The sequence below is a fragment of the Hibiscus syriacus genome, unplaced genomic scaffold, assembly GCF_006381635.1.
Source record: "Hibiscus syriacus cultivar Baekdansim isolate YM2019G1 unplaced genomic scaffold, ASM638163v2 tig00002511_pilon, whole genome shotgun sequence".
NCBI classification, from domain to species: domain Eukaryota; kingdom Viridiplantae; phylum Streptophyta; class Magnoliopsida; order Malvales; family Malvaceae; genus Hibiscus; species Hibiscus syriacus.
In genome coordinates this window covers 888,952-907,283 of record NW_024061932.1, presented here as the reverse complement: position 1 = coordinate 907,283, position 18,332 = coordinate 888,952, and the positions used below count along the sequence as shown (strand labels likewise).

Here is an 18,332-nt window from a genome sequence, read left to right as displayed (position 1 = left end):
ATTTTAATGACTTTTTAACGTACTTCTCCTTCTTATAAGGTAAGGCTCGTGAAGTTGTCATCCATACTAAACACAACTCCTTTAAGTGCGTAAGATACCGAGGTAAGCAAAACACAATAAACGATACACTACCACCAAGGTATACTCTTACCTATCAAACTCATACTACTATTCTGATAATTGAACATATCAAAGATGTATATCATGATAACTCGGATATTTCTGATATTTCTACCCATACTTTTAAAAGTGCTTTTAATGAGCTTTATCTTGTATATGAGTTTCGTTGCCAACTAAACATGTTCTACAGTCCACAAATCTCCTCCCAAGAATCATTAATTCATGAACCAAACTTAGGAGACTTAAGGGATTACTTTAACAAACCAGTTGACATGGTTTTTAAACACTCATTCTCGCCTCACACGAATAAAATCATGGAGAAATTATCTGAAATAATCATACTGAAAGCCAACAGTGGTCGGCGCCATGTTTAATTTCAACCAAAACATCATATTACAAGCCTTGTATGCAAAAGAGGATTTCAATACTACAAGAAATCAGTTCCTACAAAGAAGAAACCTCGACTAAAACGCATAAAGACACATCACATTGATCCTGGTAAATGTTTCACAAGTTTTTCTTTCAACACATCTAAATCTCTTTCTTTTGGATTTTCAGATTCGATGACGAATCCTTTTGAGGAGTGGGGGAATGATACATGCACCAAAGTCCATAATACATGCTTCTTTGGACTAATGTTTCTACTCGAACCTATTAGAAGAATAAAGTCTCGAAGATTCAAAGCATATCTATTCGGTAAGCATAATGAGAATGAATTATTAAACTATTCTATTGTTGCTCCCTTTAATGTTTCAGATTCGAGGTCGAATCTTTTTGAAGAAAGGAAGGATGATACATGCATCACAAGACTCACATCAAAGGAAGAAGTAATAACTCTTCCAAATGATCCACTCGTCCAAGTTTTGGAATAGAAGATCAGAACAGCAGCAGCCTTGATACGACTTTTTGAATGGGATTCTGATCTTATTTGGTCAACATGTCTTCTGGAGATACAATCTTCTGTATCTTATGTTTCCAAAAGTTTTTGAATCTCATCAATCCGATATCGGGAACTCAAGATATGACCATTTTACTGAAGACGGTGCATGCAGAAAATACTATACGGGATTAATACGGGATTTTGAAAATATTACGAATTTTCAATACTTTTATTCATTATTTGTAATATAAATTAATATAGGATGATGCATTATCTTTTAGGATTAGATTTATTATTTTATTAGGAATTAAGGTTGGGTTAAAATATTATTTTTAGTTATTATTATTTTATTAGGAATTAGAGTTAAGACATGTTTAGTTTATTATTATTTTATTAATTAGTTATTTAGGACCTTTAGAACTCAGCCCCTATATAAAGGAGGCTTCATTCAACTTTTTAATTCAGATTTCTTTGATTAATAATACAACGAGAGTTCGTTTTTGCAAGTGCTGATTGCCTTGTGCCTTCGAAGCTTATTCTCCTGGAGTTCTTTCAAGTTCTTGTGAGGGAGATTAATTTTCACACTCCAATTTGCCTTTTCATTGCGACTAGGAGGGTTGGTTAGAGTCTTATTATCGTGTTTTCCTTTTCATTGCGACTAGGAGGGCTCGATAAGACATTAAACATCTATTTTCCACAAATCCATCCACACCATCAATCATCTTTACCGTTCACCTTCATAAGAGAGATCTTTTGATTTCTTGGTTATCTTAATTTATTTTCAATTTTTTTATATTTTTTTGTCTTGTTCTAATATTGTTTCTTACCTTGTTTCCACCACTTAAACTCTAAAATACCCTAGTTGTTGCCACCACCTTCCCTTATCCATCCCCCTTGTTCTTCATCGAGTCTAGAGCTTTCTAGGTTTGATTCTTCAATAACATCAACGTTCATTAAACCACCACCACTTCCCTATCACTTTTCCTTGCTTTAAATTCTTGCACATCATCAAACAAACACCTTTACTATAAGGCAGCACCGCTTTTAAAAATAAAATGTCGTGGTAAACCGAATTCCACAACATGCAACTAAATGTTTCTAAATGCATCTACATGGTCCTAAATGAGCCTTTAGACATTCAATAACTTAAGTGAAAAGGTCCCAAAATGTGGCCTTTTACGGAGTTATCAACTGTCGAGGATTATATTTAGCCAAAGAGACTCTAATTTTGTTGTCGTATATATGAGCACCATTTATCTTTGATATTTTTTCCTTGCTTCTTCAATTGTTGCATAGCGAATGAACCCAAAACAAACCCCTTTCGAATTTCTTTTGTTAGGAATGAATGCATCAATTACATGATCATGAGTGCAAAATATAGATCCCAGTCTCTTCCAATAGATCTTCTCTGGTAGGTTTTCAATGAATAACGTGAAGCAACCACTTTTTTACCCATTACTAACATTTGTATGGCCTTCCTTCCACCAATCTTTTAATTCGATTATCCCATAATTCCTTCGTTATGAATGAGGCAAACCTTCAGTCCTAAATTTATAATTCAGCTTTTTACTGGCCAAAAAAGTCATTTTTCGCCGATGAAACGTCCAAAAAGAATTTCATATACTTGTCCTCACTCGACCTCGACTTCACCTTAGCACCTCTCATTCTACTACCTTGATAATTTCTGGATATAGAAGCACTTTTCGATTGCTTCTGATTACCACCAGAACCACCATTGACAGTTTCCTTCACAACAGTTGGGTTCTTCCATACACGACCCACAACAAGAGCTTGCAAACGATCATGGTAAATACCTGTAGCAATAGTGTTATACTTGGTAACGATATTAGTTTCTTTAGGAATACCATATCGTGCCAAAAAATCGTTGAGCTTGTCATTGCTACCCGATTCCATTTTCTTGATCTGGATATCTGACCAGGAATCCTTGTTGACAGATTGAACGAAAGATATATTTACACCTAATCCTTGGTGTTTGCAGTAACACTCTGAGCACATGAAACAATGTATATTATAGAAGCCCACTATGGATTTTTATTTTTACATTCCACACAAATTTTGTTACTCTACCGAGATTGTAAAAATTGTAATTAGTTCGTAGCTACCGACCTTAAAGCAAAGGGCTCAGACGGAACCTTTAACCTTAGTCTTGCTTCTCGTTTGTTAAAACCCAAAGGTGAGTAGGTGTTGAAAATCTTCGAGAACAACATACCTCGGATCTGAGACGGTCCAATATCTACCGAAGGATATCGGAACATACTAAGCCGGAATTGACAAATCCACCTTCAGATTTGCAATAGCAGTGTCAGAACGAGTACAACAATTTTGCTTGTGGGTGTGGGTGACGGCGGAAAACTAGTTGTTTCTGGTAATGTCGGAACAGTTCAATATGAACTCCCAGAGAAAAGCAATGAAACTCGACTCTATGATAAGGGGGTTTTGATCGCCAAAAGACGCAGAGCTTGGTGGTGAGACGGTGTCAGATACGGACGGCAGTTGGCGCCGAAAATCAGCAGTGAACAAAGTTAAGATTTGTGCCGATTGGAAGACTTTATCGGAAATCTGGTTGATCCCTCCAACACAGCATCTGTGAGGACCGTTGTATATCGTTATTTTCTATATATTATTTTTCCTCTTCCTCTTCGATATACGAACCATCCAATTGCATCCGTTATCACGTTGGACACAGTGGAAGACATACTTTCGGTGGTGGAACGGTCGACTCTGGACTGAACAGAATTACGAATGTTATAATTTTTAATTTTCATCATCGCTTATTTTTTACATGAAAACTCCTTTACTTTATATAACTCACCATCATTGACTGATGTGTTAAATCCATAGTCACCGACATTAGGTATATATGTAAATTCTAGCTCGTGCATTGCACCATAGTCAGCTTCATAGATGTGTGTTAGAGGTTTGGTGTGTACCGTATTTGTGGGAGCTTCATCTACATCATCATCATCAGAGTCTATGTTGAATTGTGGTGATTATGGATGGACGAATAGTCCAGTCTCAACACCATTAGTACCTAGCTCACGAAGTGGTTCTTCTGGTGGAGTTGAGGGTTCCTCATTGATGTCGACGTTTAGGTCGAACAAGATGGTAGTTGTATGTCTTTCTCTTGACCTTGAAGGCATCTCGACATTGAGGTCGAAGAATCTCGTAGTTAAATGTCTCCCCTGGAACTTGAAGGCATCGTGACAAATGATTATTGCAAAGATTGCTTCGTCAAGGTCATCTCTATATTCAGGTCAAAGAAATTGGCAGATGAATGTCTTCCCCTTGAACTGGACGCGATGTTGTCATATGGATTTTTTGTGGAGCCACCTCGGTACAAATCATAAGAAGTTGCTGATGAATGTCTCCCCCATTGAACTCGATGAGATGGCACCATGATATGGATTTCCCATTAATGAGTTAAAATCATTACACATTACTTGAGTTGGGTTGTCAACTTGATCAGGTTGTTGAGTCAACCCATAGTGGGAGCATAATGACATACCACGAATAGCACACATTTCAATAAATTTTGCATACATATGTGTATCGACGTCTGAATATTGATTTTGAGAACCAACCATCACAACAACATCGTCATTGTTAGATAGTCCGAACGTTGTATAAGTTAACAGAAATATTGTGATTGAAAATCTGTACTGAAGTGATGACAGTCTTCTAGTACTTCCAACATGAACCTTCCTTGAAATTTTCGTTATCAGCTCCTCAATAGTGATGTTTCTCTTGAAGGATATTCTGATAGAATGACTTGATGTGAAGACGACGCCGGTTTCATCTTCTCGAATTTCTCCATCGTAAACAATAGCTGAAATACGCGTCATTTTGAGAGTTTAAAAGATTAAGAGTTTTATATCTGCAAAAACAATAATTGAAATAAGACTAATTAAATAAATAATATTTGAATTAAAATATAGACTAATAAAAAAATTTAAAAATCTTCACAATAATTTAAATAACATAATTTTATATTGTTACCTTATAAGCAAAAAATGTCTCGAGGTATTATCTCACTTTCCAATTTTACAATCATAAAAATAATACAAAATAATTAGTACAATAAAATTTATTCAAATAATCATATATAAATTAAATATAATGTAATAAAAAAAATAGTTTTACCTTACAACAAAAATACAAGGAATTGATAAAAGCAAAAAATAAGCAAGTAATTTTGATGTGGTGATGTTTGCATAGAGGGGTTATTATTTATAGGGGAGAGTTTAAAAGTCGAGCTGCTCGGGTGATACCAATAATGGAAGGCGCTGATCATTATCCACACCTTACGTACATGTTAGAAATTCCGTGAAAGTGCGAATGACGATCTACACCTTTCTTGATGTGGCGCCAGCTCAGATAAGGTGGGATGACGATCCACGTCTTTCTTAACGTAGAGTCAGCTCGAATAGAACCTCACAAAGACATGGATGAGAAAGAATGTTATTTCTATAAAAAAACATAAAAACATGGCGTTCTATCCATTATGCTTTGGAAATGTATAACCGATTGGACATGATTTTACTCTACGTGGGACGTCCCATCAGCAAATGAATATTATTTTCATAAATACTTGATTATCAATATTAGTTTTCTATAATTAATTATTTTCAAAGATGTTATTTTAATAAAAGTGAATAAATATATTCAGCCAACAAATAACTGAATGTTGGATCATTTTTTAACTGCTTTGATAGTTACTTAGCTTCTGAAAATAGAAGTAATTTTTACTCCCAATAAAGCTTTGCATATGTGCCGTAAGAGTTGATTCCCAAATCAAAAACTCAATGCTAAATATGCTTTTCAATGCCTAAATCTCTTTAAAGGCGATAATATATTCTCAAGAACATTAAATTCATTAAAAAAAACAACTGTTTAGTTGTTGTATTAGTCACAACTGAAAGCATATGGAATATTTTATGTTATTTAAACCTTTAATTTTTTTAAATTATTTTTTATGATGTCGAGTTAACGAATGGGAAATTCTAATTTAATTCATTTATATTCTATCAGGCTTGAGCTACAGAGTAAGTCAAAATTGAATAATTCAATAGTTGATTGGAATAATTCATAATTATAGTTTAACTTTATTTGTCTGTTAATTGGTTTTGGTTTTTTTTTTAAAAAATCAAATACAAAGTTGTGCAAACGAATTGAGCTCTTCTTTATTTGATAAACGAATCTAATCAAATTTAATTAATCAAATAAATTTTAAGTAATTTGATTTTTTTTCAATTAAATTTCAGATTGTATAAGTGAAGTTCAATAAGATTTAAGCTTATTTTAAATTTAAAAGAGAACCCAGGCTTCTTATAATTTAAACTTGATTAATTAGTCGATTATACTCTTTTATGTAAGAGTTACAATCATTTGAATGTGTAAAATCTTCTCAAAAACATTAAAGAAGAAAAACCATGAGATTTCTTGAATGAACTGCATGCAAGTGTATCCTGCTATAAGTCTATCTATGTTATCACTTCCAAAAATATCCAATCAATATCAATATCACGATTACTCTCAATCGACACTTGTCCTCAACACTGAATAATCATACAAGAGAGAGTAAGAATATGTATAACTTTCTTCAGCTTAAAAATCATATCAACATCATCGGAATCACCATCCTACCACCACACAGTCGTTGCTCACTTTACCAATACCAGTCAACAAACTGCAATTACAAAGAAGAGTTCAAGTCTGTGAACTCAAAGTATTTATCGTCAAAATCCAAATGAAACTCTAACAGTAGAACAACATCGTCTTCTCTTTTATTTGCTTCCCACTGTTACTAATGAATCGTGAATATTCTTCCCCATCCAAAGATGACTAGTACCATACAAATGCAATTGTTCAGAATTACAAATAATTTACAAAATTTAATAGAGTATATATTGTAAAATCATTATAGATTTCATAAAAGTTCTAAAGAAAACAAAATCAAGTTCGTTATGGCAACAAGAAATACAAATATTTATCATTAAACTTTGTTATAGTTTAGAGAGGAAATGCGTGTAGATAATGAGACGTGTGAAGGATTTTATTAAAATTTTATGATTTATAAAAAAAAAACTCAAAATAATATTTTTAATTTTTTTATAATTTTAAAAATAAAATATAAAGTTTATATATTAAAAAAATATATTTTTTATAAATATTAGAAAAGTATTAAATAAAATTTAATTATAATTAAGGAGTTAATGAAATATTATCTATTAATTTAATATGTCGGGTCATCTATTTAATAGCACTTAATAATAATTGACGGTGTGGTATCTATTTTATAACAAAATCAAAAGTTTAATATTTATTTTAATATTTTGAAAGTTTAATGATAAAAAATTATTTTAACATAGTTTAATGAAAACTATCATCTTTACCCTGCGGAAAAGTCAAATTCAATTTAAAAGGAAATTTGTTGTTTGATGGTTGGTGTATTTTTATCTTGTTGTACTTAGTCGATTGATGGACTTGAACTTGTTATTTGTTAGCTACTTGTCTTAAATTTTAGTCATATTATTAGCATTTTCCCCACATTTACCTAAGCCTCGTCACAATCAATAAAAGATCTTTTGATTTATGCATCTTGTTCTATTAGAAGTGAATATTTGATTTACTTGCAGACCTATGCTAATATTGTGGCGGTTCTGACGTTGAGCATTTCTATACCCCAAATACATTTAGTGCTTTGAGTGAATCCTGATAAGGTGTTGAGTTAGGTGGAATTGGGATTGATGAATGACTGGATGCCACAATTATATTTAGCTTATTCCAATTAGTGTTGTTCAATTGATGTCTTGACTTGGATGATTATTGTGGTCTCTACTAACATTGCTTCCTTTGATATGAGACTTGACAAAGAAAAATAAATGGAATTTTTTTTTGTTGATTTGATTAAACCATACTTGAGGACAAGCATGAGATAAATGAGGGAGAATTTGATGAGTGTTCTAAATTGATAATATTTGCTCATTAATTCTTCGATCTTATGAATTTATTACTACTGATTTGGTTGTATTGTGCTTATTTTCGTGCATAATCTTATTTTTCCAGAATTGACAGTAAAAAGAGTGCATTCTGCATTTTTATTATTATTTGGTTATGGCTGGAGACATGGGCATGACACGGTCTGACGTGACAGTTTCTATAAGGTCCAATCAACAGCTGTTTTCTAGAATATCTAGTCAGCACCTTCTGGAAGGAGGACAGACGGAGATATCTTAGAAGATTTATTTTTAAAATTTAAAGTTTGAATTTGAAAAACATTTGGAATTATCTTTAGGATTGTTTTTCTTTTAATTTCTATGTTTAACTCTAGGATTTTAGAAGTTATAAATACCCCATTGGGGTAAGTCTTAGAACACACTTGTTTTTAGATTCAATAGCTTCCAGAGATTTAAGTTTTTATAAAAGTTCTTTTTTTTCTTCTTTCGTTTTCTTTTTTATTTTATATTTTCAAGTTTTATTTTTAAACATACTAAGTATGACTTTTTTCATGCTTAGCTAATTTTCTCATAAGCCGAAAGGCTAAGCAATGACTCAATTCAATATATGATAATTGAAAAGCTCTTAAAATCTTTAGGATGTAACTTTCAGTTTTCTGGAAACTATGATAGGTAATCGACCTATTCTATAAAATCAAAACACTTTCATTTCAAAAAAGTCGACGTTGGTCTGAATGTTGTTCCTATTTAAAGTTGGGAGGAAAGATCGACGAAAAGTAAATCCAACTTCCTGTGAACACACTTAGTGGCGGTCCGTTAAGAGAAACTGAGATCGGGTTCGATTCTCATAGAATCAACATAATCCGAGTAAGACTTTTCCTAAACTAAAATTGTTTTTACACCAACGACGATTTTCATAGTTAGTCCAATTAAAAGCTATATTTCCAAAGATTGGCCTTGGAAAATCAGTTACTAAAGTGAAAAACAAGTTACAAGGAAACGGGCCTTGTAGACTGTAATCAGTGTGATTCCTGAAGAAAAAAATACATTTTCGATGATCAGAAACGAATTGAGACAAAATTGAGAAGAATGAATTTATTTTGACAACAAAACGACAGTTGTCTAAGTCCTCCGGCAGTATGGCTTCTAGCATCAAGTCGTCTGGCAGTAAGGCCTCTAGCATTAAGTCCTTTGGCCGTAAGGCCGCTAGCATTAAGTCCGCTGGAAGGCAGTCTATGAATACTAGTGACCCTTATGTATCTGTTAGCCTTTCAGGGGCTACGGTTGGTCAAACTAGAATAATTTTCAATTGTGAGAACCCCGTGTGGGATGAACATTTCATTGTGCCAGTTGCACATCCTGTAGAAAATATTGAATTTCATGTTAAGGACAATGATGTTCTTGGTGCTGAACTTATATGAGTGGTTGCGATAGCTGCTGAAAAAGTTGTTACAGGAGATGAAGTTAATGGTTGGTTAACTATTATTGGCCATTCCGGGACTGATCGAAATCCTGAACTGCATGGTAGTCTTCAGTTTAGGCCAGTGGGAGAAAATCCTGTATATCAACATGGTGTCGGGACTGGACCAGATTACATGAGAGTTCCAAGTACATATTTCCCACTCCGTAAAGGGGGAATATAACCCTTTACCAGGATGCTTATGTACCTGATTCCTTGCTACCTGAAATTCCCCTTGATGATGAAAATACTTTTAAGCAAGGCCGATGTTGGGAAGACATGTGCCATTCCATTCTAGAAGCAAAATTCCTCGTATATATATAGTTGGTTGGTCCGTCTACCATCCTGTAAAACTTGTGAGGGAACCGACAAAGCCTTTACCAGAGGAAGGCAGCTTTCTTTGGGAGAGTTGTTGAAATACAAATCGCAAGAAGGGGTGCGTGTGATTTTGCTGATATGGGATGATAAAACTTCACATGACAAGCTTCTTTTGAAAAAGGTACAGTTCTTAGATCAACATTTGCATCAAGTAGTACTTACTACTTACCTTCATGTCTGAACGTGTTTTCTTTGTCCTGGCCAGAGAAAGAAAGCCTTTCTTTCCATAATATTGGGATAATTCTTGCATATGTAGGCATTTTAATGTTATTGATTTAAGAGTCGGTTGTTGCCATTTCTATGAATAGGCTTTACACCTACCGTTGAAGCCCTATTGTAATGTTATTGTTTCGTTCCTAAACCACCCTTAACCTATATACCCCACTTATACAGATGAATTGGTGGAATAGTATTCATTTAGTGATTTTATTTAGAAATATATGCATCGTGAATAATTCTAGGCTTGAATGCAGGAAGGTGTCATGCAGACGCATGATGAAGAGACTAGAAAATTTTTCAAACGCACAAATGTTCATTGTGTGCTCGCTCCTCGCTATGCAAGCAGCAAACTTAGTTTTTTCAAGCAACAGGTAAGGAATTTGTGGAACCAAGTATCGGTATTAAAACAACTATGCTTCTGCCTTGTCTTTACCACTCAGATACTAGTGTACTCATGAAAGAATTTTATTATTTATTGGTCATAACTAGATTATCTATGCATTTAATTTATTGTTTTTCCTAGTATGACGATAGATCATAGTAATACATAGCATTAGAATTTAGCAGAGGATGAGGTTATTTCACTTTGGATTTCATTTAGTTGTCCATATAAATGTTGTTCAAAGCACGCTTACAGTCTTGCTGAAAAGCAAATGATGCAAAGTCTAATGAACATTTGAATTAATCTAATACAAGTAAACTTGCTAGCTACTATGTTTTGTTGTCATAGATTTATACTGCTATTGCTTCACCCACTTTGATATTCTAGAAGATCAGATGGTCTTTTAATATAGTTCTGGAAAGAGAATGACAGACAAGGAAAAAGGCAGAGTGGTAAACTGAAGAGTAATTAGCTGTAAGGAGAGTTTTTGGCCAAAAAACAAAAGGTAACTAGAAGGCTGACAAACACCATTGAAGGGATCTTGATATACTCATGATGAAAGTTGACTTTGTATGGAAATAGATTGATACGGTACGAAGAATGATGGGCGACTGATAAAGGGTCCATGGCTTCCCATTTGAAATCTTTGAATTTCAACTCTCAGGCCTCCATATACCAAAAATCTTCATAACCCAATAAAGTTTGAGATTGTTTACTTATCTCGCATTTCTGGGATGGAACATAACAGAAAAAAAAGCTAGAAACAATTTCTATATTATTAGCGTTAGGCATTGGAGTATTGGACCAAAGGTGTTTTATGATCCGAATTTCATTTGATTCGGCCTTCACGGTATAAGTTTTTTTGCTCATCAAGTTTGTACACAACTATACTTCTTGTATTAAATTTTTATTGAAAGGAATTAGTATTGAAGAAGATTCTCTGTAATTTAAAACTTCTTACTATTAAGTAACTGACTCTATAAATAGATAATAGGATTATGAGTATTGATTATGACTGAGAGTCAAAAAATCTTTAAAGTCGCAAACCTTTTGAAATTTAGTGAATTTCTTTATGTTGTTTTCTTTTCAAGGTTTTTTCGTTTAAATATGTCATATTTTTATTGTGTGATTATGCGTAACTCTTAACAAACTGGTATCTAAGTGTTCAAGTTACTTGATTCAAACACGATAATGACGTCTTTGAAGTATGATATTTTGTTATTGGATTGCACCGTCAAATTTTCGTTGTGGCAAGTAAAGATAAGGGCAATTCTTACACATATGTATTTAAAAAACGTCATGTTATGTTTTGATAGGATGTCTTTGTCTTGAACATCTGAGGAGAAACAACATAAGAATCGAAAAGACCTCTCAACTTCATCTGCATATATCAAAGTAAATATTATAAGATGTATTGAAGGAGAAAACTATTGATGCGTTATGGTTAAAGTTGGAGTAACCGTACATGATAAAATCTCTAACTAACAGGATGCATCTAAAGCAGTGATTTCTCTCATCGGTTAATAAAAGGTTCATCTTTGATAGATCACTTAATCATTTATGGAGATTTCCTGGATTGGGAGGCTATAGAAGTTAGTTATGACGAAGAAGATTTAAGGTCAATTTTGTTTTATTTCTTACTGTTTTTTATTCGATATTTAAGGATATTATTTTATATAGTTGCAAATATGTCATTGTTGATGAAGTTTATGATGTTTTATCCTCGTATGATAAGATGAAACATCTCGTGATTGAACTCGATTTTATTTTCATGCAGAAGGTCTCTTTGTTCATGGGAGGGCACAAATAAAGTTTTAGTGGTGATGTTAGGATTAAGTAAAACTTGTTATTATTCTAATCCAACAAATAATAATATTTGATTTTGGAAATATAAATTGTAGTAGCGATAAGCAAGGTCGAATCCACAGGGATTGGGTAGACTTATTTTAATGAAAATTAAAGCAAATTAAAAGGGGTTTTGAAATTGGGAAAAAAAAAAGAAAAAGCAATTATAATCAACTAAGAATTTAGAGAAATCAATATTAAGAAAATATACAACTAAAGGTATAATTTCAGAATTGGTTCAGAGAATTGATCATAGATGCAATGATAAAATCTTCTATTTTTCACTAAATTAGTTATGATAATTGAGAAGCGCTAACAACCTGTCTCTCCTTAGTTTCTTGATAATCAAGAGAAGCTTTTTGATTATTTCCCTTGTTAATGAACAACCTAGACAAACTCTTAAGATTTAATCCACCAACAGCATTAAACACTAGAGGGACCACCAATTCTAGCAAACGAATACACAAGCTCGATTCATTTAGACTAGGTTATATACCTTCATAACATAATCATAATCAACTATGTTACTTTACCACTAATATTAGAACGTTTAAACAATTACGGATTTAAAATTCTAAATGACAATTTATCAACCTGATAATTGAACAACGAGCCCTTTGCACAATCAATCAAGACAATAATTCTTAATAAAAACAGAAGATATATAAATAGAAAAGAAGTAAAAGAACAATGAAAATTATTTAGATCTCACAATCCTTGAAGAACCAAGACTTCAATTATCCTCCAATTGGAACAAAAGTATTTAGCTACTCATAATTGAAAGAAAACTAAAAGAAAATAAAGATGAACACTTAATGAAAACTTGATTAAAACTTGATGCCCTAGCTCCCATTTTATAAGGATTTTCCTATTCTAGATAAGGAAGTTTCCCTTAAAGAAAATCCCACAAAAATAGGAGTTTTAAATGCCCTCAACTTTTTCTAAAGATAAGAATAATTCAAAAGAGTCTTCCAGCCGTCATTAAACTCTTTTTCCTTTGTAAATTCATAACCTTAATTTAGGGTTGTACGAACTGGTAAGGCGTGCCCACGCCTTAACTGAAGACTTTTTATGCTGTAGTTCAGGATGAATAAGTCGTGCCCACGCCTTATACGAAAACCTCTTCTGGTCTTGCCAACTTCTTGAATTCCGATTTTTCCTCCTTAATTTGGGGATTTTGTGAAGATCATGGTAATCATTATATTTTGAACTTGTTTTATCCAAATCTTCAACCTAATCCACAAAATACGAAATATAATCAAAATCCATGATTTAATCAATTTTAATTATTCAAATATGAGGAAAATATCATAGAATATATGTCTAATATGCATCTTATCAAATTCCCCCACACTTAAACCAATTCTTGTCCTCAAGCATACAATAGTTCAAATTCATAACTCTTCTCAACATCAATCCTTCTTCTTCCTTTGCTCATCCTTCCACAATCAAAATTGTCATGCCTTAAAGACTCAAATCTAAACACAAGTATGGAACGAGCAATTCATAGAAGAAATTCTCATAAACCAACACACATGAATAATCACTCCATCAATCTTTTCGAAATCAAAATGTAGTAGGATCCAATACCCCATACATTGGATTCACTCAAATACGCTCGAAGTGTTTAGGGTGTCAATAAACTCTCAAGCCAAAACATAGAAAATTTTTACCATAGGCTTGCTAACATATCACATCCCCGCCACTAATCAATTAATTGAATGCATAAAAACCTCAGGGTCTTAAACATGGTGTAATGGGGCTTAGGTGAGGTTTGGTAGGAAATGAATTTGAGATGTTTTATTGAAGGAGTCATAAAAACGTATCCATATGGAACTCAATCTCAAATGTTCTCTTCAAGCCACGTAACATTTTTTCTTTTCTTTTTGCACAATCTTTTTTTGCACGATTTTTTTTCTCTTTCTTTTCCTTTTTTTGTTTTTTTCAATGAATGAGATTGCAACTTGAATCACTGTATTTCAACATCTTCCAATCTTCTCAAGATAATTTGAATTCTCATGTGAAGAAGCTCATACAATCCTCCAATTCAAGGTTCAAAAGAGGGGAAATTAACAAAAATGATTTGATATTTGCTTATATCATGGTTAATTTCAAACAAAAAGGCTGAGGCTCAAAATTGGATTTTTAAGGATGATAATCAGGGTAGGCTCTTTACGAAAGCTAAAAGTGGTTTCACCTAAATGTCCTTATCATTCTTGATGCATCCAATTCTAAAATGTGGTCTTCGACATGTATAGCAAAGCAAGTTCTAGAAAAATTAACTATGTATGGCAATCACTCAATCAAGAAATGGAGCATGCTAAAAATGAGTGCTCATTGGCCCAAAAACTCGCAAAAAGAGTAAAAATGTATCAAATCCCACACATTTTGCATTCAATCAGTCATCAAGGGTAATCAATCAGTGTGTAGAAAATAAGAATTCAACTACTCAAGCTAATCCCCTATTATGGTTCAACTTAATTCGATAATTCAAAATAATCCAAATCAGGTAAGGACAAACATCGAAAGAATATGTAATTTCGAAGAGAAAAATCACAAACAAGAGCTAAAGCATACTTGTTTTTTCTTCAAAAAATTGAAGCAAAATTATGTTCAAAGCAAAACCATATATGAAATACTCTCCCCCCACACATAATTCATACATTTTCCTCAATGTATCAAAAGTAGATGCTCAAAAAACATAAAAGAATAAGAGTAGAAAACTCCCCTGAAAATGTTGAGCATCAACCACGATATTTGTCACGAGCTAGGGGTGAAGGTGTTGTGTGTAGCCTGGGTTGATTCTCGTTCTAAGCGGATACGTGGGTTGGGTAGAGCGAGGAGGACGACTGGTGGCTCGCATTCTTCTGAAAGAGCATTTAAAATAAAGAAAAGATAAGTCACATTTATATTTAAAAAGTTTCCTTGAATCTTTCTTCCTAAACCAGAAGTGGTGTTGAGTTTAGATGTGGGCACGTCTTATACAAAAACATCTTCTGGATAGTGAGAGACTTTAGGAATAATTCTACTTTTGTAAGACGTTCCCACGGGTTACAAAAATTCATCTTCTGACCTAAAGAGGAAAACAAGATTAATTGTACTCCAAAAAATCAAGGAAAAAATAAAAATAAAATAAAAATAAAAAGAACGAAAATAGAAATTGAAAAGGAAAAAATGGGTTGCCTCCCAAGAGCGCATTTCTTTAACGTCTTTGGCTAGACGTTGTAGCTTCTCAATCATCCTAAGTTGGGTACTCCAAAATGGTTTGACCAACAATATGCACCTGATAACCTTCATAACAAGGTTTCAAACGATGATCATTGACCTTAAATATTTGACTTGTATCCAAACTTTGTATTTCAACAATAGAGAAATTTTTTCTCCACCCAATAGCTTCCTTGTACTCTCTAAGCATTCAAATCAACGTTTCTTCTTCTAAGCGAGAGAGTTTGTTGGGAATGATCACCAAAATAGTTTCCTCTTCTCCTAAATATACATGCTTCAGATGATTTGGCAAAGGCTTCATTTCCAATTTTGGTGCCTGCACAAGAGAAGGAAGAAGCTTGGTGTGAGAAAAAGGTGACTCAATATAAGATACATTAGACCTCATGGGTTTGACTGATTCTAGTTCTTGGATTGTATCTTGCAAATCAAGATCCAACACAGACTTTTTCATGATTCCCTGCAATCCTTCAGAAGTGAAATTCATGTTGTGTGTATCTTTCAACTTGTCATCTTCATTTTGATCAAAAGTTTCATGTGTTAAAGGGTCAATAACATCCATGAAAAAAATAGAGGACACATCACTAGGACATCTCATGGCATCATAAATATTGAATTTGATAATTTCACCATCAAATTCCATGGTAAGTGTACCATCATTTACATCAATGTTTGTCCTATCTGTTTTAAAAAATGGCCTTCCTAACAAAACTGATGTTGATTTAGAAGAATCATCTTCTTGCATATCAAACACATAAAAATCTGCAAGAAAAACCAATTCATTAACTTGCACCAAAACATCCTCTAAAACTCCCTTAGGATATACATTAGATCTATCAGCAAGTTGAATAATCACTCTTGTTACTTTCAAAGGACCAACATTCAGAGATGAGTAAATAGAAAGAGGCATGATATTTATTGAGGCTCCTAGATCTATCATTGCTCTCTCAATCCTAACATTACCAAGTTTACAAGGGATAGTAAACATACCTGGATCTTTGCACTTAGGGGGTAGTTTTTTCTGGAGGACAGCTGAAACATTCTCCCCCATACTTACCTTTTCATTACCCTTGATCTTTCTCTTGTTGGTACACAATTCTTTAAGAACCTTAGCATATCGAGGTACTTGTTTAATTGCATCAAGTAAAGGAATATTTACCTCAATCTTGTGAAATGTCTCAAGAATTTCTTTCTCTTATGCTTCTTTCTTGGATTTAGCGAATCTAGAGGGAAAATGAAGTTCTATGACAAATTCCTTCAATTTTTTTCTTTTGAGTCCTTTAGGTTGGTCTGTCTCAGTTTGAGGAGCAACAACTTCCTTTTTAGTTTCTTCCTCTAAGACTCTCTCATGTGCCAATGGACTAGGTTCCTTCAACTCATTTCCACTTCTCAATGTGATTGCACTAATGTTTTACTTTTGATTAATAATGGTTTGTGAAGGTAACTTACCTTGGGGTTCTAACCGATTCACAGAGGATGCCAATTGACTCACTTGATTCTCCAAATTTTGTATGTTCGTTCTTGTCTCTTACTGAAATTGTTGTGTATTAGTTGCAAGTGATTTGATAATTTCTTCTAGGGACATACCTGGCTTTGAAGAAGACTGCTCAGGTGGAAAACGCTGGAATTGTAATGGTCTTGGTCCATAGCTCAGGTTAGGATGATCCCTCCATCCTGTATTATAGGTATTTAAGTAAGGATCATAGGTATTTAAGTAAGGATCATACTTCTTTGTGGAGGATTGGGAAACCTTCCAACTGCATTGGCATACTCATGAGAATCATCTTGAAGTGTAGGGCACATGTCAGTTGGGTGATCGATCGCACCACATATCCCACAAGCTTTCACTTGCTGCGTTTTTCCTACAACTAGTTGTTGAACAAGAGAGGTGAGATGCGATAATTTATGTTCAATGGAAGACGAACCTACCTCATTCACCCTTCTTGGAGATGTGTCTTGCCTAAAGCCAAATTATTGTGAATGGCGGCCATGATAGAGATCAATTCCCTAGCATCCCAAGGAGTCTTATTCACTATGGTACCTCCACTAGTTGAATCCATCATTTTTCTCTCCATGGGTAGAAGTCCTTCATAGAAATATTGGATGAGAAGCTGCTCAAAAATCCCATGTTGAGGGCAGCTGGCACACATTCGTTTGAATCGTTCCCAATACTCATGAAAGGTCTCAGTATCTTTTTGTTTTATTCCACATATCTCACTTCAAATGTCAGTGGCTCTTGAAGCAGGGAAATATTTATCAAGAAACAATCTCACCATAACGGTCCAAGTAGTTATAGAACTAGGGGGTAAATAGAAGAGCCAATCTTTAGCTCTATCGGCTAGCGAGAATGGAAAAGCACGTAATTTGATCTGCTCTTCAGTCACTCCTTGTGGTCTCATACTTGAACATGCCACGTGGAATTCCTTTAAATGCTTATGAGGGTCTTCATTCTCAAGTCCATGATAAGTAGGCAACAAATGAATCAAACTAGATTTTAATTCAAAACCTACCTCCAAAGTGGGTAGTCAATGCAGAGCAGTTGTTGATTTACATTTGGTGCAGCCAATTCTCTTAGAGTTATTTCTCTGTTGGCCATTGTTCCTTCAATTTCAAAATCGCTGGATGAATCAACCAAGTTGAGTGCAGATTCCGATTCAGGGGATGAAGAATAAGAAGCTTGTTTGTTGCGCAAGTTAGTTTCCTTCCTTAACCTGCGAGCGGTCTTCTCGATTTTAGGATCGTATTGGAGTTCACCTGGACGAGAAGAATAAAGCATCAAAATACGTCTTAATGACACCAATCCCCAGCAACGACGCCAAAAAAATTGGTGGGTGTCGAATCCAACAAATA

The 18,332-nt window shown here is 33.8% G+C and overlaps 1 non-coding gene across 1 annotated transcript; it reads left to right on the top strand.

Moving 5' to 3' along the window:
• The first annotated feature begins 17,603 nt into the window (after positions 1 to 17,603).
• On the top strand, positions 17,604 to 17,710 carry LOC120147573. Its single transcript, XR_005518292.1, has one exon. It is a non-coding gene; the product is annotated as a small nucleolar RNA R71 (small nucleolar RNA).
• Positions 17,711 to 18,332: the final 622 nt, after the last annotated feature.